The sequence below is a fragment of the Perissodus microlepis genome, unplaced genomic scaffold (genome assembly GCF_051167445.1).
Source record: "Perissodus microlepis isolate ML-2025 ecotype Zambia unplaced genomic scaffold, ASM5116744v1 scaffold_29, whole genome shotgun sequence".
In the NCBI taxonomy this organism is placed as follows: domain Eukaryota; kingdom Metazoa; phylum Chordata; class Actinopteri; order Cichliformes; family Cichlidae; genus Perissodus; species Perissodus microlepis.
This window is the reverse complement of record NW_028182051.1, coordinates 191,303-218,599: the sequence shown is the minus strand read 5'-3', so window position 1 is coordinate 218,599 and position 27,297 is coordinate 191,303. Positions and strand designations below refer to the sequence as shown.

General features: G+C 42.1%; 1 long non-coding RNA gene across 1 annotated transcript; it reads left to right on the top strand.

The window, feature by feature from the left end:
• LOC146360543 (uncharacterized) lies at positions 1 to 27,224 on the top strand. Its single transcript, XR_014799637.1, has 3 exons — positions 1 to 481; positions 13,586 to 13,707; positions 26,914 to 27,224. It is a non-coding gene; the product is annotated as an uncharacterized LOC146360543 (long non-coding RNA).
• The last annotated feature ends 73 nt before the right edge of the window (positions 27,225 to 27,297 follow it).

Here is a 27,297-nt window from a genome sequence, read left to right as displayed (position 1 = left end):
ACTGTAATAGACCTCTCTGCATTGAATCATATCTGTTATTAACCTCTGTCTCTCTTCCACAGCATGTCTTTTATCCTGTCTTCCTTCTCTCACCCCAACCGGTCGCAGCAGATGGCCCCGCCCCTCCCTGAGCCTGGTTCTGCCGGAGGTTTCTTCCTGTTAAAAGGGAGTTTTTCCTTCCCACTGTCGCCAAAGTGCTTGCTCATAGGGGGTCATATGATTGTTGGGTTTTTCTCTGTATCTATGAAGCGCCTTGAGGCGACTTTTGTTGTGATTTGGCGCTATATAAATAAAATTGAATTGAATTGAATTAAATAGGCTCGTTATTCGTTACTTCGTGTGGTGGCTATCGCGGAGCTTCCACAGATTCAATAACATTAGCAAGTGGTGGAGGCCAGCAGGTGGATGAAGGAAAAGGGAGGCAGGAGGAGAGACCCGAAGCGGCCGCCGGTCCGAGAGTGTCAGGTGAACTGAACTTCAGGTAAGAAGTTATGACCTGCAGTCCATCTGGGTCAGATATGAACCAAGTTTAGGTGGAGTTTATTTTCGTTATGCTGACTTTTTCGTACTGCGTGCTAGCTAGCATGACGGAGTTTCTATACAGCTGGGTGGGTGCTATGTTAGAATAGAATAGAATAGAATTCAACTTTATTGTCATTGCACATGCACAGGTACAGGGCAACGAAATGCAGTTTGCATCCATCCAGAAGTGCTTTAGTGATATAGATATATTACAATATATATTAGCAATAATATAGATATGTAAGTATATTACAGAAATGGGTCTATTATGGTATGTTATAATGTACACGGTATGAGGTATGTTGTGAATATTCTATAACTATAAGTATGTACAGGCTGTAGTGAGTACAAGCTATGTACAGGCTATGAACAGGATATAAATATGAAAAACTGTACAGAATATGAAATAAATAACTTTACAGAAATCTGAGATATACAGCTATACAGAAATGGGAACTATGCAGGTTATAAACAGTTGTAGGATTAAAAATTATCGAATGTACAGAATGATTATTTACACAGAGCTATACAGTAGTGCAGTTAAGATAAGTGAGATATAATTCCTACAGAGGCTATATAAAGTGCTAGTGGTTGTGAGTGGTGGTTCAGTCCATGTTATTATTGTGTGTTTGAGGGTACAGTTGTCCGTTGTGTGTGTGTGTGTAGGTGGTTGTGGTGTGTGTATGTCCAGTCCATGTGTTAACGTGGGTCAGATGTCAGGAGGCAGAGTTCAGGAGTCTGACAGCTGTGGGGAAGAAGCTGTTCCGGTACCTGGTGGTCTTAGTCCGGCGGCTCCTGTAGCGCCTCCCAGAGGGCAGGAGGGTGAAGAGTCCATGTGATGGGTGACTGGGGTCTCTGATGATTTTCCCAGCCCTTTTCAGACACCGCTTCCTGTAGATGTCCTTTATGGCAGGAAGTGGTGCTCCGGCGATGCGCTGGGCAGTTTTCACGACCCTCTGCAACGCCTTCCGGTCCGAGGCAGAGCAGTTCCCGTACCAGACTGTTATACAGTTGGTCAGGATGCTCTCGATGGTGCAACGATAGAAGTTCACCAGGATGTCTGAGGACAGGTGGTTCTTCCTCAGAGTCCTCAAGAAGAAGAGGCGCTGGTGAGCCTTCTTGACCAGCTTGGAGCAGTTGGTCGTCCAGGTGAGATCCTCGGAGATGTGGACTCCCAGGAACTTGAAGCTGCTCACACGCTCCACAGCCGTCCCCTTAATGTGGATGGGTGGATGTGGGTCAGCATTCCTCCTGTAGTCCACGATGAGCTCCTTGGTCTTCTCGGTGTTAAGCAGCAGGTTGTTTCCGTCGCACCACTCAGCCAGACGATCCACCTCCTCCCTGTAGGCGGCCTCATCGTTGTCACTGATGAGGCCAATCACCGTGGTGTCATCTGCAAACTTAATGATGGTGTTGGAACCATCAGCAGGTCTGCAGTCGTGGGTGAAGAGGGAGTAGAGGAAAGGGCTCATCACACAGCCTTGTGGTACACCGGTGTTCATCGTGATGGTAGATGAGCAGCGGTTATCCAGCCGGACATGTTGGGGGCGGTTGGTCAGGAAGTCCAGTAACCATTTGCAGATGAGGGAACTGATGCCCAGGTCTGTCAGTTTCCTGATGAGTTGTGAGGGGAGGGTTGTATTGAACGCTGAACTGAAGTCTATAAACAGCATTCTGGCGTAGGTGTTGTTGTTGTCCAGGTGTGAGAGGACAGAATGCAGTGCGATGGAGACTGCATCCTCTGTGCTCCTGTTCTGGCGGTATGCGAATTGGTGGGGGTCCAGGGTGGGGGGGGAGACAGGATTTGAAGTGTGCTAGGACCAGCTGCTCTAAGCACTTAGTGATGATGGGGGTGAGTGCTACTGGGCGGTAGTCATTGAGGCAAGATGGGTTGGAGTTTTTGTGTATCGGGACGATGGAGGTGGATTTGAAGCAGGCCGGTACCACAGCGTGGGCCAAGGACAGGTTGAATATGTCTGTCAGCACTCCTGCAAGCTCCCCAGGACACGCTCTGAGAACACGCCCGGGGATGCCATCAGGACCTGCAGCCTTGTGGACATTGATCCTGCTCAGCACCGCTCCTACATCGGTGGGGGAGAGAGTCAGAGGTTGGTGGTCTGGCGTCACGTCTGCTTTGGTTACTGATGTTGAACTTTATTTTGTTCATAAGGTTAATTATTAGAGTTGCCAACCGTCCCGTAAAAAACGGAATCGTCTCGTATTCAGAGAAAATATTACGTTTCGTATTGAGGTGAAAAGGAACAGTTTGTCCCGGACTTCAGCTACAATGAAAAAGACACAAAGCTGGAGTTATTCTGTGTCTTTGCTGCACAGCTGCCTCTTCTCCTCTCATCCTCTCACCCTCCCTCTCCTGTTTCTCCTTCAGTCATGAAACTGATCAGTGATCAGCTGATCGGCTTTTCTCTCTCGTTAGTTTATCTCCCACTTTGCGCCAGAAAGAGGAAACCAGCGGATGTCGCGCTAAACAACAGCAGCACTTTTAAGCTTGATCAGCTGTTGTTAGAATTTATTTAATATTACTTTCTAGTATCAGCTGATGTTTGCTGGAGCCACAGCTGTAAAGCTGCTGGTCATGATGTCGGTTTGGTTATGTGATGAGAGGGAAACATGAAGATGAAACCAGGAGATGTCCTTACTGAATCATCAGAGCTGTGATGGAGAAACAGGTTTACCTTTTAGGTGACATGAATGAGTTGAAGGGAAGTTATGAACTGTTTCTGAGAGACTAATAACACCAGGATCCTTTTCTAAGTAGCTGACAGCTGGTAACTGTGCAGGGGCGGGTCTAGCAAAGTGTTGCCAGGGGGGCAGGTAGGGCATTAACAGGGAGAGGGGGGCACAAGGAAATACTTTCTTATTCTCATTTAAAATGTCTCACTTTTAAAAAAATAATTATCTGAGTCTTGCAACAAACGATTGATAGATTGATACATATATACCATCAGAACAGTGTACATCACTGTCACAAGAGCGTTTGTTTTCATTCAAAGGCTTTATGATTTTTCCTGTAATGGTGGGCCGGTCTCTAGTCAAAATGCCCGGGACGATTTTTTTGTCCCAGTCCAGCTCTGTATGCAGCTCATCTGCAGTCTGGTGTTACCTACATCTTCCTATTCAGAAGGCAGAATTTCCGAGTTCTGAGTACAATCGAAAGCACCACGACTGCAGTTTTTGTGTTGGATGTAAAAAGCAGGCTAGGATAGAATCAGGTGTGGGATTTCTCTCGTGGAAATGTGCACATTATTTTTTCCTTTCTATTGGTAGGTGGCACAGTGCACTTGTGGCAAGTAAGCAAGCTAGAAGACTGGCAATCTTGCTGGGTATCCAGTTACGGAAGCAACACATTAACAAGAGAATTCTGAGTAAAACCAAAGTTACTTTCCCTAGTAACTAGTTACTCTGAAAGTAACGAGTAACTTGAAGTAACTGAGTTACTTTTGATAGAAGTAACTAGTAATGTAACTAAGTTACTAATTTAAAGTAACTTACCCAACACTGGACACTACTCATGTCAGCACTTATATTTCTGACCTCGTGTTATAATCGATTAAACGCGATCTCCTCCCTTTTGCCCCCAATTTTGATGTTGTGGGTACAAATGATCAGGCATGACATTCTCATAATAAATCAGATAAAATACTGCAAATAATTAATCCTGCATTTGTGTGATTGAAATGTGTGTGCAATGACACAGTTTTAAAGATTTGGCCTAAATGATTCTGGAGTGAATGAGCCTGAACATGATGACCGGACTAGTGACACCATATCACCTGTGACACTCACACACGCACGTGTGACTTTGCCAGTTTCAGCTGAAACAATTTCAGTGTTTCAAACCATGTTCCAGAGTTTTTAGTTCACCGTTCATGAGGTTTCAAGAAGAAAATGAAAGACAGATCTGAATGTTTGAAAGTGTTTTGGAAAAACTCTGTAAAGATTAGATGAACAATACTCAAAGGATAAATTCAACTGTTTTATTTTGTTCAGTTGAAAAAAAAGTTAAACAAGCAAGTAAATAACGAAACAAGGTTAAATGAGTTAAGAACAAAAAGTTAACAAGTAAATAACGAAACAAGGTTAAATGAGTTAAGAACAAAAAGTTAACAAGTAAATAACGAAACAAGGTTAAATAAGTTAAGAACAAAAAGTTAACAAGTAAATAACGAAACAAGGTTAAATGAGTTAAGAACAAAAAGTTAACAAGTAAATAACGAAACAAGGTTAAATGAGTTAAGAACAAAAAGTTAACAAGTAAATAACGAAACAAGGTTAAATGAGTTAAGAACAAAAAGTTAACAAGTAAATAACGAAACAAGGTAGAGGAGCGAAAACCCCAACAATCCCCTCTGAGCAAGCACTAGGCGACAGTGGGGAGGAAAAACTGCCTTTAAACGGGCAGAAACCTCCGGCAGAACCAGGCTCAGGAGGGGGCAGTCAACTGCCGGGACTGGTTGGGGGGGTGAACAGAGGTGGAGCAAGACGAGGCTACATCAGTTGAAGAAGCAGTATTGTCCCTCTTCCGGAAAAAGCTGAAGAATCTTTTCTTCTTTTTCATGGACTTTTCCACGAGCGCCTTTTTGTCCAGGATGAGGGTTCTCAACTCATCGATGGTTTCTGTGTTCTGCTTCTCCAGTTTCTTGCATGTTTGTTCCACCTGTTCTAATGTTGCTCGTGTTTCTTCAAGCTGTTCTTTGAGCTCTTTGGATGTTGCCTCCTGTGTCAGCTTTGCCTTCTGCAGGTCTGCATTTCTCAGTTGATCTTCTTTGTGCAGGCCTTCTAGCTGCTCATTTCTTTTCTGGATATTGCGGAGCGTACACTGCAGGTCTTCATGCATTTTGTCTTGCTTTTGCTTTTGCGCCTGCATTTCTGTGTTTTCCCGCTTCAAGTTGTTGAATTCCAACAATATCCCCTTAATGAGCTCTGAGTTGTTTTTGGCCATGTGATCGATCCTTTTCTGCATGTGTGAGCATCGTTGTTCCAGTGTTTCCTTTTCTCCCTCCAGCTCACTTGTTTTGACCTTCAGTTCATTACAGAATTCTTGCAACTTTTGATTTTTACTCTCAAAGTCCTTGATGATGCACTTTTCTTCTGCCAGCCTTTCTTGCTTTTGCTGTTTCTCTTGAAGGTCTTTATTTTGGCGCAGTGTTTGGTCCAACCTTACCTTCACCATTGTGTACTTGTCCTGCATGCCCTGGAGTTCGCGCTGCAGGTCATTTTGCTTTGTGTCCTGTTCTTCCTTCTGTTGGAGGACTTCTTTATTTTTTTCTTCAGCTTCATCAAGCTTTCTTTGGAGCAGGTGATTCTGTTGGTCCATGTATTGGAGATCCCACTCTAGCTTATCAATCGTCGCTTTCCTGCCTTGAAGCTGCTCGGACATTTCTTTAACTTCAGCGCTCTTTTTCTTGTTTTCTTTGATGAGGAATACAATCTGCTCTCTGGCTTGAGCAAACTTGATCCCCCAGCCCTCATTAATAATGTTGATGTCGGGCTGGCGCTGTAGTGTTTCTTCCAGGTGTTTGTTTTGTGCTTCCATTTGTAAGCACTTCTTCTCCAGGTGAACTTTTTCTTCTTCAATTTGTCGAATTTTGTTCTGGAGATGGTTGTTTTCATTTCTACTCTCCTGTAAAGCCTTTTGGATGGAGAAGAGGCCATTTGGAGAAATTGGCCGGCCACGCGTGGAAGGAGAGGCGGCGAAATCTTTTTGTCTCGGTTGCCGTAATCTTGGATACATGTTGGCGTTTGTATCCGATGACTCTGAGAGGTTTCTAAATTTTTCTGTAGTGAACGTTTGAAAGCTGCTAACACAAAGGCTGCGAAGAAACGAACTAAAAATTTCTGTTTCTCACCCCTATTTAAGGAAAAACTTCAAAGGATCAAAGATCCTTGTGACATCATCACTCCTAAGCCAATCAGATTGTCACATGACATTTTGGAATGTGGAATGGGGAGATATTGTTTTTTAAACAGTTTTCAAATTTAAACAGTTTTCAAATTTAACTTAATATTTAAGTGTTTCTTACTTGACCCGCTTAGTCGATTAAAAAGTTAATTGCCACGAACACCCCTAATGTTATATAACAGACCACAGAAAAAAGACCGTTTTTTTCTACGTGACAGAGCTATAATAAATGTTTTGTTTTTTTTAATTATCCTACTTTTTATGAAAGGGAACATTATTTAAAGAATATGTATTTAATTAAAAACTCTGTATTCATCTAAAGGGTATAACAAGAAGGGTGAGCTTCCTGCTCGAAAAGGAAATGACCAAAATAAATGTATTTCTCTGCAATTACAAACTCTGTGTAAACAGTCTTGGTGTCAAAATGAAGCTAACACTGGTGAGCAATGTTCCCTCTAAGCTGCGCGCGTGCGCAATTGCGCACTGCTGGCACGTCTCTGCGCACAAAAAATCTGTGTTGCGCACAAAAAAAATCTAACCTGAATTGAAATTAAAGTAAATACGTTAACAATTCTGTTTTGCAGTGTTAGTCAGTAAGTGACTGGCTGCTCCTGTATGGGAACAGAACGATGTCACCTTATCCCATAGTCCAGCCAAGAATGCGATTCACATTCGTATATACGCAGCTAATCAACGTTGCTGACAGGCTATGACAGCGTCCTTATGTGCCGACACCGGTGTTTTAGCGAGCAAAGCGGCTGATGTGGAGTGAAACCACGTTAATGACAACGTGTACAACCATTGGAGATGTGAGCAGGACAGACGGAAGAATTAACGGAAAAAGTGTGGACTTTATACCAGTTTTTAAATTGTGTTGATCGGCCACGTAAAACCAGAGTTATGATAAAGAGAATATATGCAATGTTTGGTTTTTATATTTATTGCGGGAAGAAACTGTAAAATCGTCGTTTTATAAGGAAAACGCTGGAAAGCTCTTTCCGCCTGTGAGCAAAAAGAAAACCAAAAACCCCAGCCTTTCCTATTGGTCGAAAAATGTACCATGTCGACCAATCAAAAAATGATATGGCAACATGGCATTTAGTGGTTTAGGGAGGGGGAAGTTTTAGGAGTGACGGCGTGTTTGAGATGTGAGAGATTTGCCACGTTTAGCACAAATCTTGTGTAGTTAGTGTGTAGTTAGTGTGTAGTGTAGTCAGTAGTTTTGTTGTGTGTGTCAGAACAATGAGGCGACTGCTGAATGTTACAGGTGTTACAGCAGTGATGCATCTGCTGCTGTCAGGCCTGCAGGTATCAGGCTGTTGTTCTCCTTCATCTCATAGTGGACAGAAATTATTTTTTGGAGTGGCACAAATAATTTGTGTGGCATCAGATTTGATGCAGAACAGCTGATTGTTCTGTAAATAGTTTGAAATGTTTATTTTTTTTTATTTTTTTTTAAAAAAGCGCCTTGGCTGCATTTTTAGGTAAACAGCTGCAAAAAACTTTGTTTGCAAAACTCAGTAACTTTCTTGAAGAAGTAACTATATAATTAATTGCCCAGCATTGGTCATTATTTACTGTATTTTGCAGACAGAGTTACAGACTCTCTCCCAGACCACAGACTCATTATACAAGTCAGAGCTTTATAAAAAAAAGAAAAAGAAAGAAAGAAAGAAAGTTGTGTTTTCAAAATTGGAGTTCAAGTTATTTTTCCTTCCAATAGTGTTAACATGCTACAGGTCATGAACAAGATTTTTTTAAATTTTCATTGTAAGTGGGCTAAAGCAGTTAATTTAAAGTAGTCTAACATAAATGTAAACGCTGTAATTTGATTATTTTAATAAAGCATGTAACTTGGATGGATTTGATGCTGGCGTGACCACAGCGCACACGTCTGCCGTTGCTCACAGTGGTCCAAGTGTCCGCTCAGGGAGTTTGTGTGTTCGCTCAGACACGTGAAACATTAGAAGGAACATTGCTGGTGAGATGTCATCAGAGCTGTAAATATTACTGCAGATGCTACTGTGTCAAACTTACTGTGACTCAAACATAGAAAAACAGATTTTTTTATTTCCCTCACCTAATTTTTAAAAGTATTTTATAGCATATAACACCTTTGAAAATATGCTTTGGTTCCCATTTAACTCCAGAAAATCATAAATCAAGATATGGATATTACCTGTCCACAGATTCATGGTGACGTAACTGCTCTTTTAACTGTCTGGTGTCTTTGCTTTGTTTGGTGTTTCTAGACATGGTTTACATGAGCTTTTAGCTGAGATTCAGAGGTTTCTGTGGACACTACCAGTGTTGGGACTAACGCGTTATTAAGTAACGCGTTACAGTAACTACGTTATTATTGTGGTAACGAACACGGTAACTAGTTATTATGCCAAAACCGGGAACGCGTTACTCGTTACTGGGATTTAAATGGGCTCGTTATTCGTTACTTCGTGTGGTGGCTATCGCGGAGCTTCCACAGATTCAATAACATTAGCAAGTGGTGGAGGCCAGCAGGTGGATGAAGGAAAAGGGAGGCAATTCAATTCAATTCAATTTTATTTATATAACGCCAAATCACAACAAAAGTCGCCTCAAGTCGCTTCATAGATACAGAGAAAAACCCAACAATCATATGACCCCCTATGAGCAAGCACTTTGGCGACAGTGGGAAGGAAAAACTCCCTTTTAACAGGAAGAAACCTCCGGCAGAACCAGGCTCAGGGAGGGGCGGGGCCATCTGCTGCGACCGGTTGGGGTGAGAGAAGGAAGACAGGATAAAAGACATGCTGTGGAAGAGAGACAGAGGTTAATAACAGATATGATTCAATGCAGAGAGGTCTATTAATACATAGTGAGTGAGAAAGGTGACTGGAAAGGAAAAACTCAATGCATCTTGGGAATCCCCCGGCAGCCTACGTCTATTGCAGCATAACTAAGGGAGGATTCAGGGTCACCTGGTCCAGCCCTAACTATATGCTTTAGCAAAAAGGAAAGTTTTAAGCCTAATCTTAAAAGTAGAGATAGTTTCTGTCTCCCGAATCCAAACTGGAAGCTGGTTCCACAGAAGAGGGGCCTGAAAACTGAAGGCTCTGCCTCCCATTCTACTTTTAAATACTCTAGGAACAACAAGTAGGCCTGCAGAGCGAGAGCGAAGTGCTCTAATAGGGTGATATGGTACTACAAGGTCATTAAGATAAGATGGGGCCTGATTATTTAAGACCTTGTATGTGAGGAGCAGGATTTTGAATTCAATTCTGGACTTAACAGGAAGCCAATGAAGGGAAGCCAAAACAGGAGAAATATGCTCTCTCCTTCTAGTCCCTGTCAGGACTCTTGCTGCAGCATTTTGGATCAGCTGAAGGCTTTTCAGTGAGTTTTTTGGACATCCTAATAATAATGAATTACAGTCGTCCAGCCTGGAAGTAATAAATGCATGAACTAGTTTTTCAGCGTCACTCTGAGACAGGATATTTCTAATTTTAGAGATGTTGCGCAAATGGAAGAAAGCAGTCTTACATATTTGTTTAATATGTGCGTTGAAGGACATGTCCTGGTCAAAAATGACTCCAAGGTTCCTCACAGCGTTACTGGAGGCCAAGGTAATGCCATCCAGAGTATGAATCTGGTTAGATACCATATTTCTAAGATTTTCAGGGCCGAGTACAATAACCTCAGTTTGATCTGAATTAAGAAGCAGAAAGTTAGCGGCCATCCAGGTCTTTATGTCTTTAAGACATTCCTGCAGTTTAACTAATTGGTGTGTGTTATCTGGCTTCATGGACAGATAGAGCTGGGTGTCATCTGCATAGCAGTGTAAATGTATGCTATGTCTTCTAATGATGCTGCCTAAGGGAAGCATGTATAATGTAAACAGAATTGGTCCTAGCACTGAACCCTGTGGAACTCCATAATTAACCTCAGTGTGTGAAGAGGACTCTCCATTTACATGCACAAATTGGAGTCTATTAGATAGATATGATACAAACCACTGCAGCACAGTACCTGTAATACCTACAGCATGTTCTAATCGCTCTAATAGGATATTATGGTCGACAGTATCGAACGCTGCACTGAGGTCTAGCAGGACAAGCACAGAGATGAGTCCACTGTCAGAGGCCATAAGAAGATCATTTGTAACCTTCACTAAAGCTGTTTCTGTGCTGTGATGAGCTCTGAAACCTGACTGAAACTCTTCAAATAAACCATTCCTCTGCAGATGATCTGTTAGCTGTTTGACAACTACTCTTTCAAGGATTTTTGATATGAAAGGAAGGTTGGAGATTGGCCTATAATTAGCTAAGACTGCTGGGTCTAGAGATGCTTTTTGAGTAAAGGTTTAACTACAGCCAGCTTGAAGGCCTGTGGTACATAGCCGATTATTAGAGATAGGTTGATCATATTTAAGATCGAAGAATTAATTAATGGCAGGACTTCTTTGAGCAGTTTTGTAGGAATGGGGTCTAAAAGACACGTTGATGGTTTGGAGGAAGTAATTATTGAAGTTAACTCAGAAAGATCAATTGGAGAAAAAGAGTCTAACTTAACATCAATGGTACTAAGAGTAGCTGTAGATAATATTACATCTGTGGGATGATTACTGGTAATTTTTTCTCTAATGATAAAAATTTTATTTGTGAAGAAGTTCATGAAGTCATTACTAGTTAACGTTAAAGGGATGGTTGGCTCAACAGAGCTCTGACTCTTTGTCAGCCTGGCTACAGTGCTGAAGAGAAACCTGGGGTTGTTCTTATTTTCTTCAATCAGTGATGAATAGTAAGATGTTCTGGCTTTGCGGAGGGCTTTCTTATAAAGCAGCAAACTATTTCTCCAGGCTAAATGATGATCCTCTAAATTTGTGACACGCCATTTCCTCTCCAGATTACGAGTCATCTGCTTTAGGCTACGTGTTTGAGAATTATATCACGGAGTCAGGTACTTCTGATTAGAGACCTTAGTTTTCACTGGAGCTACAGTATCCAGAGTCGTACGTAGTGAGGAGGTGAAATTATTAACAAGATAATCGACCTCTGTTGGGGTAGCGTTCAGATAGCTGCTCTGCTCTGTGTTGGTACAGGGCATTGAAGATGATAACAGTGGGTGGATTATATTCTTAAACTTAGTTACAGCGCTTTCAGAAAGACATCTACTTTGATAAAATCTACTCTCCACCGCTGTGTAATCAATTATTGTAAATGTAAATGTTATCAGGAAATGATCAGACAGGAGAGGGTTTTCAGGAAACACTGTTAAATGTTCAGTTTCTATGCCATATGTTAAAACAAGATCTAGAGTGTGATTAAAGTGGTGGGTGGGTTCTTTTACATTTTGAGAGAAGCCGATTGAGTCTAAAAACAGATTAAATGCCATGTTGAGGCTGTCATTTTTAGCATCTACATGGATGTTAAAATCACCCACAATAATTATTTTATTTGAGCTCAGAACTAAATTAGATATAAAGTCTGAGAAATCAGACAGAAACTCTGTGTAAGGCCCAGGTGGACGATAGATGATAACAAGTAAGACTGGTTTCTGAGTTTCACAGCTGGGGTGGACAATGTTAAGCATCAGGCTTTCAAATGAATTAAAAGTCTGTCTTGGTCTTTCATTAATTAATAGGCTGGTGTGAAAAATTGCTGCCACACCGCCCCCTCGGCCTGTGCTTCGAGGTTTCTGGTAGTTAGAATGACTCGGGGGTGTTGATTCATTTAAACTAACATAATCATCCTGCTGCAACCAGGTTTCTGTAAGGCAGAGTAAATCAATTTGTTGATCAATTATTAAGTCATGTACTAACAGAGACTTGGAGGAGAGAGACCTAATATTTAATAATCCACATTTCACTGTTTTACTCTTTGGTTCAGATGTGGATACTGTATTGTTCTTTCTTTTTGATTGTTTATGTTTAAGTTGTTTGTTGCTGGTTTTTAGTTTGTTTTTTGTCTTTTTGGAAGCTGACACAGTCTCTATGGAGATGGGTTTTTGGGGGGGTAGCAGGAGGAGAGAAGCTGCAGAGAGGCGTGTAAGACTGCAACTCTGCTTCCTGGTCCCAACTCTGGATAGTCATATTTTGGGGGGTTTAATAAATTTGTCCATATTTCTAGAAATGAGAGCTGCTCCATCCAAAGTGGGATGGATGCCGTCTCTCCTAACAAGACCAGGTTTCCTCCAGAAGGTTTGCCAATTATCTATGAAGCCCACATCGTTTCTGGGACACCACTCAGACAGCCAGCAATTTAAGGAGAACATGCGGCTAAACATGTCACTCCTGGTCTGATTGGGGAGGGGACCAGAGAAAACTACAGAGTCCGACATTGTTTTAGCAAAGTTGCACATCGATTCAATATTGATTTTAGTGACCTCCGATTGGCGTAACCGGGTGTCATTACTGCCGACGTGAATTATGATTTTACTGAATTTACGTTTACCCTTAGCCAGCAGTTTTAAATTTCCTTCAATGTCGCCTGCTCTGGCCCCTGGAAGACAATTGACTATGGTTGCCGGTGTCTCTAGCTTCACATGTCTGAGAACAGAATCACCAATTACCAGAGTTTGACCCCCGGCGGGTGTGTCGCCGAGTGGGGAAAAACGGTTAGACACATGAACGGGTTGGTGGTGTACCTGGGGCTTCTGTTTAGGACTATGCTTCCTCCTCACCGTGACCCAGCCGCCCTCTTTCCCCAGCTGCTTGGGGTCTGCCGGGGAACAGCTACGCTATCTTCGGCTGCACCAGCTACAGGGGCCTGGCTAGCTACGGGTGAATGAAGGGTGCGAAGCCGAGTCTCCAATTCAGTAATCCTGGCCTCCAGAGCTGCAAATATGCTACATTTGTTACAGATATCATTACTGCTAAAGGAGGCCGAGGAGTAACTAAACATCTGACACAATGAGCAAGAAAGTGCAGGAGGGACAGGTGAAGTAGCCATGGTGCTAACGAGTCGGCTACGAGCTAAGCTAAGCTAGCGAAACAGTACAGAGACAGTGAGTGAATACTTTGGCTATAAATTAGGTAGTGAGTACACAGAAAGTGTGCTTCGGATGAAGCACGTGAAGATTATACTATGAAAGAAGAATGTATTTAAAAGTTGTTAATTAAATTGCTAAGCAAATAAGCTACTCAGAAACACCACTGTGTTTGAGCAGGAACAGGAAGTGATACTCTACCGCAGAGCGAGCGAACACCAAGTGACAGCGCCACCAAATTGGCAGGAGGAGAGACCCGAAGCGGCCGCCGGTCCGAGAGTGTCAGGTGAACTGAACTTCAGGTAAGAAGTTATGACCTGCAGTCCATCTGGGTCAGATATGAACCAAGTTTAGGTGGAGTTTATTTTCGTTATGCTGACTTTTTCGTACTGCGTGCTAGCTAGCATGACGGAGTTTCTATACAGCTGGGTGGGTGCTATGTTAGAATAGAATAGAATAGAATTCAACTTTATTGTCATTGCACATGCACAGGTACAGGGCAACGAAATGCAGTTTGCATCCATCCAGAAGTGCTTTAGTGATATAGATATATTACAATATATATTAGCAATAATATAGATATGTAAGTATATTACAGAAATGGGTCTATTATGGTATGTTATAATGTACACGGTATGAGGTATGTTGTGAATATTCTATAACTATAAGTATGTACAGGCTGTAGTGAGTACAAGCTATGTACAGGCTATGAACAGGATATAAATATGAAAAACTGTACAGAATATGAAATAAATAACTTTACAGAAATCTGAGATATACAGCTATACAGAAATGGGAACTATGCAGGTTATAAACAGTTGTAGGATTAAAAATTATCGAATGTACAGAATGATTATTTACACAGAGCTATACAGTAGTGCAGTTAAGATAAGTGAGATATAATTCCTACAGAGGCTATATAAAGTGCTAGTGGTTGTGAGTGGTGGTTCAGTCCATGTTATTATTGTGTGTTTGAGGGTACAGTTGTCCATTGTGTGTGTGTGTGTAGGTGGTTGTGGTGTGTGTATGTCCAGTCCATGTGTTAACGTGGGTCAGATGTCAGGAGGCAGAGTTCAGGAGTCTGACAGCTGTGGGGAAGAAGCTGTTCCGGTACCTGGTGGTCTTAGTCCGGCGGCTCCTGTAGCGCCTCCCAGAGGGCAGGAGGGTGAAGAGTCCATGTGATGGGTGACTGGGGTCTCTGATGATTTTCCCAGCCCTTTTCAGACACCGCTTCCTGTAGATGTCCTTTATGGCAGGAAGTGGTGCTCCGGCGATGCGCTGGGCAGTTTTCACGACCCTCTGCAACGCCTTCCGGTCCGAGGCAGAGCAGTTCCCGTACCAGACTGTTATACAGTTGGTCAGGATGCTCTCGATGGTGCAACGATAGAAGTTCACCAGGATGTCTGAGGACAGGTGGTTCTTCCTCAGAGTCCTCAAGAAGAAGAGGCGCTGGTGAGCCTTCTTGACCAGCTTGGAGCAGTTGGTCGTCCAGGTGAGATCCTCGGAGATGTGGACTCCCAGGAACTTGAAGCTGCTCACACGCTCCACAGCCGTCCCCTTAATGTGGATGGGTGGATGTGGGTCAGCATTCCTCCTGTAGTCCACGATGAGCTCCTTGGTCTTCTCGGTGTTAAGCAGCAGGTTGTTTCCGTCGCACCACTCAGCCAGACGATCCACCTCCTCCCTGTAGGCGGCCTCATCGTTGTCACTGATGAGGCCAATCACCGTGGTGTCATCTGCAAACTTAATGATGGTGTTGGAACCATCAGCAGGTCTGCAGTCGTGGGTGAAGAGGGAGTAGAGGAAAGGGCTCATCACACAGCCTTGTGGTACACCGGTGTTCATCGTGATGGTAGATGAGCAGCGGTTATCCAGCCGGACATGTTGGGGGCGGTTGGTCAGGAAGTCCAGTAACCATTTGCAGATGAGGGAACTGATGCCCAGGTCTGTCAGTTTCCTGATGAGTTGTGAGGGGAGGGTTGTATTGAATGCTGAACTGAAGTCTATAAACAGCATTCTGGCGTAGGTGTTGTTGTTGTCCAGGTGTGAGAGGACAGAGTGCAGTGCGATGGAGACTGCATCCTCTGTGCTCATGTTCTGGCGGTATGCGAATTGGTGGGGGTCCAGGGTGGGGGGGGAGACAGGATTTGAAGTGTGCTAGGACCAGCTGCTCTAAGCACTTAGTGATGATGGGGGTGAGTGCTACTGGGCGGTAGTCATTGAGGCAAGATGGGTTGGAGTTTTTGGGTATCGGGACGATGGAGGTGGATTTGAAGCAGGCCGGTACCACAGCGTGGGCCAAGGACAGGTTGAATATGTCTGTCAGCACTCCTGCAAGCTCCCCAGGACACGCTCTGAGAACACGCCCGGGGATGCCATCAGGACCTGCAGCCTTGTGGACATTGATCCTGCTCAGCACCGCTCCTACATCGGTGGGGGAGAGAGTCAGAGGTTGGTGGTCTGGCGTCACGTCTGCTTTGGTTACTGATGTTGAACTTTATTTTGTTCATAAGGTTAATTATTAGAGTTGCCAACCGTCCCGTAAAAAACGGAATCGTCTCGTATTCAGAGAAAATATTACGTTTCGTATTGAGGTGAAAAGGAACAGTTTGTCCCGGACTTCAGCTACAATGAAAAAGACACAAAGCTGGAGTTATTCTGTGTCTTTGCTGCACAGCTGCCTCTTCTCCTCTCATCCTCTCACCCTCCCTCTCCTGTTTCTCCTTCAATCATGAAACTGATCAATGATCAGCTGATCGGCTTTTCTCTCTCGTTAGTTTATCTCCCACTTTGCGCCAGAAAGAGGAAACCAGCGGATGTCGCGCTAAACAACAGCAGCACTTTTAAGCTTGATCAGCTGTTGTTAGAATTTATTTAATATTACTTTCTAGTATCAGCTGATGTTTGCTGGAGCCACAGCTGTAAAGCTGCTGGTCATGATGTCGGTTTGGTTATGTGATGAGAGGGAAACATGAAGATGAAACCAGGAGATGTCCTTACTGAATCATCAGAGCTGTGATGGAGAAACAGGTTTACCTTTTAGGTGACATGAATGAGTTGAAGGGAAGTTATGAACTGTTTCTGAGAGACTAATAACACCAGGATCCTTTTCTAAGTAGCTGACAGCTGGTAACTGTGCAGGGGCGGGTCTAGCAAAGTGTTGCCAGGGGGGCAGGTAGGGCATTAACAGGGAGAGGGGGGCACAAGGAAATACTTTCTTATTCTCATTTAAAATGTCTCACTTTTAAAAAAATAATTATCTGAGTCTTGCAACAAACGATTGATAGATTGATACATATATACATATATACCATCAGAACAGTGTACATCACTGTCACAAGAGCGCTTGTTTTCATTCAAAGGCTTTATGATTTTTCCTGTAATGGTGGGCCGGTCTCTAGTCAAAATGCCCGGGACGATTTTTTTGTCCCAGTCCAGCTCTGTATGCAGCTCATCTGCAGTCTGGTGTTACCTACATCTTCCTATTCAGAAGGCAGAATTTCCGAGTTCTGAGTACAATCGAAAGCACCACGACTGCAGTTTTTGTGTTGGATGTAAAAAGCAGGCTAGGATAGAATCAGGTGTGGGATTTCTCTCGTGGAAATGTGCACATTATTTTTTCCTTTCTATTGGTAGGTGGCACAGTGCACTTGTGGCAAGTAAGCAAGCTAGAAGACTGGCAATCTTGCTGGGTATCCAGTTACGGAAGCAACACATTAACAAGAGAATTCTGAGTAAAACCAAAGTTACTTTCCCTAGTAACTAGTTACTCTGAAAGTAACGAGTAACTTGAAGTAACTGAGTTACTTTTGATAGAAGTAACTAGTAATGTAACTAAGTTACTAATTTAAAGTAACTTACCCAACACTGGACACTACTCATGTCAGCACTTATATTTCTGACCTCGTGTTATAATCGATTAAACGCGATCTCCTCCCTTTTGCCCCCATTTTTGATGTTGTGGGTACAAATGATCAGGCATGACATTCTCATAATAAATCAGATAAAATACTGCAAATAATTAATCCTGCATTTGTGTGATTGAAATGTGTGTGCAATGACACAGTTTTAAAGATTTGGCCTAAATGATTCTGGAGTGAATGAGCCTGAACATGATGACCGGACTAGTGACACCATATCACCTGTGACACTCACACACGCACGTGTGACTTTGCCAGTTTCAGCTGAAACAATTTCAGTGTTTCAAACCATGTTCCAGAGTTTTTAGTTCACCGTTCATGAGGTTTCAAGAAGAAAATGAAAGACAGATCTGAATGTTTGAAAGTGTTTTGGAAAAACTCTGTAAAGATTAGATGAACAATACTCAAAGGATAAATTCAACTGTTTTATTTTGTTCAGTTGAAAAAAAAGTTAAACAAGCAAGTAAATAACGAAACAAGGTTAAATGAGTTAAGAACAAAAAGTTAACAAGTAAATAACGAAACAAGGTTAAATGAGTTAAGAACAAAAAGTTAACAAGTAAATAACGAAACAAGGTTAAATAAGTTAAGAACAAAAAGTTAACAAGTAAATAACGAAACAAGGTTAAATGAGTTAAGAACAAAAAGTTAACAAGTAAATAACGAAACAAGGTTAAATGAGTTAAGAACAAAAAGTTAACAAGTAAATAACGAAACAAGGTTAAATGAGTTAAGAACAAAAAGTTAACAAGTAAATAACGAAACAAGGTTAAATGAGTTAAGAACAAAAAGTTAACAAGTAAATAACGAAACAAGGTTAAATGAGTTAAGAACAAAAAGTTAACAAGTAAATAACGAAACAAGGTAGAGGAGCGAAAACCCCAACAATCCCCTCTGAGCAAGCACTAGGCGACAGTGGGGAGGAAAAACTGCCTTTAAACGGGCAGAAACCTCCGGCAGAACCAGGCTCAGGAGGGGGCAGTCAACTGCCGGGACTGGTTGGGGGGGTGAACAGAGGTGGAGCAAGACGAGGCTACATCAGTTGAAGAAGCAGTATTGTCCCTCTTCCGGAAAAAGCTGAAGAATCTTTTCTTCTTTTTCATGGACTTTTCCACGAGCGCCTTTTTGTCCAGGATGAGGGTTCTCAACTCATCGATGGTTTCTGTGTTCTGCTTCTCCAGTTTCTTGCATGTTTGTTCCACCTGTTCTAATGTTGCTCGTGTTTCTTCAAGCTGTTCTTTGAGCTCTTTGGATGTTGCCTCCTGTGTCAGCTTTGCCTTCTGCAGGTCTGCATTTCTCAGTTGATCTTCTTTGTGCAGGCCTTCTAGCTGCTCATTTCTTTTCTGGATATTGCGGAGCGTACACTGCAGGTCTTCATGCATTTTGTCTTGCTTTTGCTTTTGCGCCTGCATTTCTGTGTTTTCCCGCTTCAAGTTGTTGAATTCCAACAATATCCCCTTAATGAGCTCTGAGTTGTTTTTGGCCATGTGATCGATCCTTTTCTGCATGTGTGAGCATCGTTGTTCCAGTGTTTCCTTTTCTCCCTCCAGCTCACTTGTTTTGACCTTCAGTTCATTACAGAATTCTTGCAACTTTTGATTTTTACTCTCAAAGTCCTTGATGATGCACTTTTCTTCTGCCAGCCTTTCTTGCTTTTGCTGTTTCTCTTGAAGGTCTTTATTTTGGCGCAGTGTTTGGTCCAACCTTACCTTCACCATTGTGTACTTGTCCTGCATGCCCTGGAGTTCGCGCTGCAGGTCTTTTTGCTTTGTGTCCTGTTCTTCCTTCTGTTGGAGGACTTCTTTATTTTTTTCTTCAGCTTCATCAAGCTTTCTTTGGAGCAGGTGATTCTGTTGGTCCATGTATTGGAGATCCCACTCTAGCTTATCAATCGTCGCTTTCCTGCCTTGAAGCTGCTCGGACATTTCTTTAACTTCAGCGCTCTTTTTCTTGTTTTCTTTGATGAGGAATACAATCTGCTCTCTGGCTTGAGCAAACTTGATCCCCCAGCCCTCATTAATAATGTTGATGTCGGGCTGGCGCTGTAGTGTTTCTTCCAGGTGTTTGTTTTGTGCTTCCATTTGTAAGCACTTCTTCTCCAGGTGAACTTTTTCTTCTTCAATTTGTCGAATTTTGTTCTGGAGATGGTTGTTTTCATTTCTACTCTCCTGTAAAGCCTTTTGGATGGAGAAGAGGCCATTTGGAGAAATTGGCCGGCCACGCGTGGAAGGAGAGGCGGCGAAATCTTTTTGTCTCGGTTGCCGTAATCTTGGATACATGTTGGCGTTTGTATCCGATGACTCTGAGAGGTTTCTAAATTTTTCTGTAGTGAACGTTTGAAAGCTGCTAACACAAAGGCTGCGAAGAAACGAACTAAAAATTTCTGTTTCTCACCCCTATTTAAGGAAAAACTTCAAAGGATCAAAGATCCTTGTGACATCATCACTCCTAAGCCAATCAGATTGTCACATGACATTTTGGAATGTGGAATGGGGAGATATTGTTTTTTAAACAGTTTTCAAATTTAAACAGTTTTCAAATTTAACTTAATATTTAAGTGTTTCTTACTTGACCCGCTTAGTCGATTAAAAAGTTAATTGCCACGAACACCCCTAATGTTATATAACAGACCACAGAAAAAAGACCGTTTTTTTCTACGTGACAGAGCTATAATAAATTTTTTGTTTTTTTAATTATCCTACTTTTTATGAAAGGGAACATTATTTAAAGAATATGTATTTAATTAAAAACTCTGTATTCATCTAAAGGGTATAACAAGAAGGGTGAGCTTCCTGCTCGAAAAGGAAATGACCAAAATAAATGTATTTCTCTGCAATTACAAACTCTGTGTAAACAGTCTTGGTGTCAAAATGAAGCTAACACTGGTGAGCAATGTTCCCTCTAAGCTGCGCGCGTGCGCAATTGCGCACTGCTGGCACGTCTCTGCGCACAAAAAATCTGTGTTGCGCACAAAAAAAATCTAACCTGAATTGAAATTAAAGTAAATACGTTAACAATTCTGTTTTGCAGTGTTAGTCACTAAGTGACTGGCTGCTCCTGTATGGGAACAGAACGATGTCACCTTATCCCATAGTCCAGCCAAGAATGCGATTCACATTCGTATATACGCAGCTAATCAACGTTGCTGACAGGCTATGACAGCGTCCTTATGTGCCGACACCGGTGTTTTAGCGAGCAAAGCGGCTGATGTGGAGTGAAACCACGTTAATGACAACGTGTACAACCATTGGAGATGTGAGCAGGACAGACGGAAGAATTAACGGAAAAAGTGTGGACTTTATACCAGTTTTTAAATTGTGTTGATCGGCCACGTAAAACCAGAGTTATGATAAAGAGAATATATGCAATGTTTGGTTTTTATATTTATTGCGGGAAGAAACTGTAAAATCGTCGTTTTATAAGGAAAACGCTGGAAAGCTCTTTCCGCCTGTGAGCAAAAAGAAAACCAAAAACCCCAGCCTTTCCTATTGGTCGAAAAATGTACCATGTCGACCAATCAAAAAATGATATGGCAACATGGCATTTAGTGGTTTAGGGAGGGGGAAGTTTTAGGAGTGACGGCGTGTTTGAGATGTGAGAGATTTGCCACGTTTAGCACAAATCTTGTGTAGTTAGTGTGTAGTTAGTGTGTAGTGTAGTCAGTAGTTTTGTTGTGTGTGTCAGAACAATGAGGCGACTGCTGAATGTTACAGGTGTTACAGCAGTGATGCATCTGCTGCTGTCAGGCCTGCAGGTATCAGGCTGTTGTTCTCCTTCATCTCATAGTGGACAGAAATTATTTTTTGGAGTGGCACAAATAATTTGTGTGGCATCAGATTTGATGCAGAACAGCTGATTGTTCTGTAAATAGTTTGAAATGTTTATTTTTTTTTATTTTTTTTTAAAAAAGCGCCTTGGCTGCATTTTTAGGTAAACAGCTGCAAAAAACTTTGTTTGCAAAACTCAGTAACTTTCTTGAAGAAGTAACTATATAATTAATTGCCCAGCATTGGTCATTATTTACTGTATTTTGCAGACAGAGTTACAGACTCTCTCCCAGACCACAGACTCATTATACAAGTCAGAGCTTTATAAAAAAAAGAAAAAGAAAGAAAGAAAGAAAGTTGTGTTTTCAAAATTGGAGTTCAAGTTATTTTTCCTTCCAATAGTGTTAACATGCTACAGGTCATGAACAAGATTTTTTTAAATTTTCATTGTAAGTGGGCTAAAGCAGTTAATTTAAAGTAGTCTAACATAAATGTAAACGCTGTAATTTGATTATTTTAATAAAGCATGTAACTTGGATGGATTTGATGCTGGCGTGACCACAGCGCACACGTCTGCCGTTGCTCACAGTGGTCCAAGTGTCCGCTCAGGGAGTTTGTGTGTTCGCTCAGACACGTGAAACATTAGAAGGAACATTGCTGGTGAGATGTCATCAGAGCTGTAAATATTACTGCAGATGCTACTGTGTCAAAGTTACTGTGACTCAAACATAGAAAAACAGATTTTTTATTTCCCTCACCTAATTTTTAAAAGTATTTTATAGCATATAACACCTTTGAAAATATGCTTTGGTTCCCATTTAACTCCAGAAAATCATAAATCAAGATATGGATATTACCTGTCCACAGATTCATGGTGACGTAACTGCTCTTTTAACTGTCTGGTGTCTTTGCTTTGTTTGGTGTTTCTAGACATGGTTTACATGAGCTTTTAGCTGAGATTCAGAGGTTTCTGTGGACACTACCAGTGTTGGGACTAACGCGTTATTAAGTAACGCGTTACAGTAACTACGTTATTATTGTGGTAACGAACACGGTAACTAGTTATTATGCCAAAACCGGGAACGCGTTACTCGTTACTGGGATTTAAATGGGCTCGTTATTCGTTACTTCGTGTGGTGGCTATCGCGGAGCTTCCACAGATTCAATAACATTAGCAAGTGGTGGAGGCCAGCAGGTGGATGAAGGAAAAGGGAGGCAATTCAATTCAATTCAATTTTATTTATATAACGCCAAATCACAACAAAAGTCGCCTCAAGGCGCTTCATAGATACAGAGAAAAACCCAACAATCATATGACCCCCTATGAGCAAGCACTTTGGCGACAGTGGGAAGGAAAAACTCCCTTTTAACAGGAAGAAACCTCCGGCAGAACCAGGCTCAGGGAGGGGCGGGGCCATCTGCTGCGACCGGTTGGGGTGAGAGAAGGAAGACAGGATAAAAGACATGCTGTGGAAGAGAGACAGAGGTTAATAACAGATATGATTCAATGCAGAGAGGTCTATTAATACATAGTGAGTGAGAAAGGTGACTGGAAAGGAAAAACTCAATGCATCTTGGGAATCCCCCGGCAGCCTACGTCTATTGCAGCATAACTAAGGGAGGATTCAGGGTCACCTGGTCCAGCCCTAACTATTTGCTTTAGCAAAAAGAAAAGTTTTAAGCCTAATCTTAAAAGTAGAGATAGTTTCTGTCTCCCGAATCCAAACTGGAAGCTGGTTCCACAGAAGAGGGGCCTGAAAACTGAAGGCTCTGCCTCCCATTCTACTTTTAAATACTCTAGGAACAACAAGTAGGCCTGCAGAGCGAGAGCGAAGTGCTCTAATAGGGTGATATGGTACTACAAGGTCATTAAGATAAGATGGGGCCTGATTATTTAAGACCTTGTATGTGAGGAGCAGGATTTTGAATTCAATTCTGGACTTAACAGGAAGCCAATGAAGGGAAGCCAAAACAGGAGAAATATGCTCTCTCCTTCTAGTCCCTGTCAGTACTCTTGCTGCAGCATTTTGGATCAGCTGAAGGCTTTTCAGTGAGTTTTTTGGACATCCTAATAATAATGAATTACAGTCGTCCAGCCTGGAAGTAATAAATGCATGAACTAGTTTTTCAGCGTCACTCTGAGACAGGATATTTCTAATTTTAGAGATGTTGCGCAAATGGAAGAAAGCAGTCTTACATATTTGTTTAATATGTGCGTTGAAGGACATGTCCTGGTCAAAAATGACTCCAAGGTTCCTCACAGCGTTACTGGAGGCCAAGGTAATGCCATCCAGAGTATGAATCTGCTTAGATACCATATTTCTAAGATTTTCAGGGCCGAGTACAATAACCTCAGTTTGATCTGAATTAAGAAGCAGAAAGTTAGCGGCCATCCAGGTCTTTATGTCTTTAAGACATTCCTGCAGTTTAACTAATTGGTGTGTGTTATCTGGCTTCATGGACAGATAGAGCTGGGTGTCATCTGCATAGCAGTGTAAATGTATGCTATGTCTTCTAATGATGCTGCCTAAGGGAAGCATGTATAATGTAAACAGAATTGGTCCTAGCACTGAACCCTGTGGAACTCCATAATTAACCTCAGTGTGTGAAGAGGACTCTCCATTTACATGCACAAACTGGAGTCTATTAGATAGATATGATACAAACCACTGCAGCACAGTACCTGTAATACCTACAGCATGTTCTAATCGCTCTAATAGGATATTATGGTCGACAGTATCGAACGCTGCACTGAGGTCTAGCAGGACAAGCGCAGAGATGAGTCCACTGTCAGAGGCCATAAGAAGATCATTTGTAACCTTCACTAAAGCTGTTTCTGTGCTGTGATGAGCTCTGAAACCTGACTGAAACTCTTCAAATAAACCATTCCTCTGCAGATGATCTGTTAGCTGTTTGACAACTACTCTTTCAAGGATTTTTGATATGAAAGGAAGGTTGGAGATTGGCCTATAATTAGCTAAGACTGCTGGGTCTAGAGATGCTTTTTGAGTAAAGGTTTAACTACAGCCAGCTTGAAGGCCTGTGGTACATAGCTGATTATTAGAGATAGGTTGATCATATTTAAGATCGAAGAATTAATCAATGGCAGGACTTCTTTGAGCAGTTTTGTAGGAATGGGGTCTAAAAGACACGTTGATGGTTTGGAGGAAGTAATTATTGAAGTTAACTCAGAAAGATCAATTGGAGAAAAAGAGTCTAACTTAACATCAATGGTACTAAGAGTAGCTGTAGATAATATTACATCTGTGGGATGATTACTGGTAATTTTTTCTCTAATGATAAAAATTTTATTTGTGAAGAAGTTCATGAAGTCATTACTAGTTAACGTTAAAGGGATGGTTGGCTCAACAGAGCTCTGACTCTTTGTCAGCCTGGCTACAGAGCTGAAGAGAAACCTGGGGTTGTTCTTATTTTCTTCAATCAGTGATGAATAGTAAGATGTTCTGGCTTTGCGGAGGGCTTTCTTATAAAGCAGCAAACTATTTCTCCAGGCTAAATGATGATCCTCTAAATTTGTGACACACCATTTCCTCTCCAGATTACGAGTCATCTGCTTTAGGCTACGTGTTTGAGAATTATACCACGGAGTCAGGTACTTCTGATTAGAGACCTTAGTTTTCACTGGAGCTACAGTATCCAGAGTCGTACGTAGTGAGGAGGTGAAATTATTAACAAGATAATCGACCTCTGTTGGGGTAGCGTTCAGATAGCTGCTCTGCTCTGTGTTGGTACAGGGCATTGAAGATGATAACAGTGGGTGGATTATATTCTTAAACTTAGTTACAGCGCTTTCAGAAAGACATCTACTTTGATAAAATCTACTCTCCACCGCTGTGTAATCAATTATTGTAAATGTAAATGTTATCAGGAAATGATCAGACAGGAGAGGGTTTTCAGGAAACACTGTTAAATGTTCAGTTTCTATGCCATATGTTAAAACAAGATCTAGAGTGTGATTAAAGTGGTGGGTGGGTTCTTTTACATTTTGAGAGAAGCCGATTGAGTCTAATAACAGACTAAATGCCATGTTGAGGCTGTCATTTTTAGCATCTACATGGATGTTAAAATCACCCACAATAATTATTTTATTTGAGCTCAGAACTAAATTAGATATAAAGTCTGAGAAATCAGACAGAAACTCTGTGTAAGGCCCAGGTGGACGATAGATGATAACAAGTAAGACTGGTTTCTGAGTTTCACAGCTGGGGTGGACAATGTTAAGCATCAGGCTTTCAAATGAATTAAAAGTCTGTCTTGGTCTTTCATTAATTAATAGGCTGGTGTGAAAAATTGCTGCCACACCGCCCCCTCGGCCTGTGCTTCGAGGTTTCTGGTAGTTAGAATGACTCGGGGGTGTTGATTCATTTAAACTAACATAATCATCCTGCTGCAACCAGGTTTCTGTAAGGCAGAGTAAATCAATTTGTTGATCAATTATTAAGTCATGTACTAACAGAGACTTGGAGGAGAGAGACCTAATATTTAATAATCCACATTTCACTGTTTTACTCTTTGGTTCAGATGTGGATACTGTATTGTTCTTTCTTTTTGATTGTTTATGTTTAAGTTGTTTGTTGCTGGTTTTTAGTTTGTTTTTTGTCTTTTTGGAAGCTGACACAGTCTCTATGGAGATGGGTTTTTGGGGGGGTAGCAGGAGGAGAGAAGCTGCAGAGAGGCGTGTAAGACTGCAACTCTGCTTCCTGGTCCCAACTCTGGATAGTCATATTTTGGGGGGTTTAATAAATTTGTCCATATTTCTAGAAATGAGAGCTGCTCCATCCAAAGTGGGATGGATGCCGTCTCTCCTAACAAGACCAGGTTTCCTCCAGAAGGTTTGCCAATTATCTATGAAGCCCACATCGTTTCTGGGACACCACTCAGACAGCCAGCAATTTAAGGAGAACATGCGGCTAAACATGTCACTCCTGGTCTGATTGGGGAGGGGACCAGAGAAAACTACAGAGTCCGACATTGTTTTAGCAAAGTTGCACATCGATTCAATATTGATTTTAGTGACCTCCGATTGGCGTAACCGGGTGTCATTACTGCCGACGTGAATTATGATTTTACTGAATTTACGTTTACCCTTAGCCAGCAGTTTTAAATTTCCTTCAATGTCGCCTGCTCTGGCCCCTGGAAGACAATTGACTATGGTTGCCGGTGTCTCTAGCTTCACATGTCTGAGAACAGAATCACCAATTACCAGAGTTTGACCCCCGGCGGGTGTGTCGCCGAGTGGGGAAAAACGGTTAGACACATGAACGGGTTGGTGGCGTACCTGGGGCTTCTGTTTAGGACTATGCTTCCTCCTCACCGTGACCCAGCCGCCCTCTTTCCCCAGCTGCTTGGGGTCTGCCGGGGAACAGCTACGCTATCTTCGGCTGCACCAGCTACAGGGGCCTGGCTAGCTACGGGTGAATGAAGGGTGCGAAGCCGAGTCTCCAATTCAGTAATCCTGGCCTCCAGAGCTGCAAATATGCTACATTTGTTACAGATATCATTACTGCTAAAGGAGGCCGAGGAGTAACTAAACATCTGACACAATGAGCAAGAAAGTGCAGGAGGGACAGGTGAAGTAGCCATGGTGCTAACGAGTCGGCTACGAGCTAAGCTAAGCTAGCGAAACAGTACAGAGACAGTGAGTGAATACTTTGGCTATAAATTAGGTAGTGAGTACACAGAAAGTGTGCTTCGGATGAAGCACGTGAAGATTATACTATGAAAGAAGAATGTATTTAAAAGTTGTTAATTAAATTGCTAAGCAAATAAGCTACTCAGAAACACCACTGTGTTTGAGCAGGAACAGGAAGTGATACTCTACCGCAGAGCGAGCGAACACCAAGTGACAGCGCCACCAAATTGGCAGGAGGAGAGACCCGAAGCGGCCGCCGGTCCGAGAGTGTCAGGTGAACTGAACTTCAGGTAAGAAGTTATGACCTGCAGTCCATCTGGGTCAGATATGAACCAAGTTTAGGTGGAGTTTATTTTCGTTATGCTGACTTTTTCGTCCTGCGTGCTAGCTAGCATGACGGAGTTTCTATACAGCTGGGTGGGTGCTATGTTAGAATAGAATAGAATAGAATTCAACTTTATTGTCATTGCACATGCACAGGTACAGGGCAACGAAATGCAGTTTGCATCCATCCAGAAGTGCTTTAGTGATATAGATATATTACAATATATA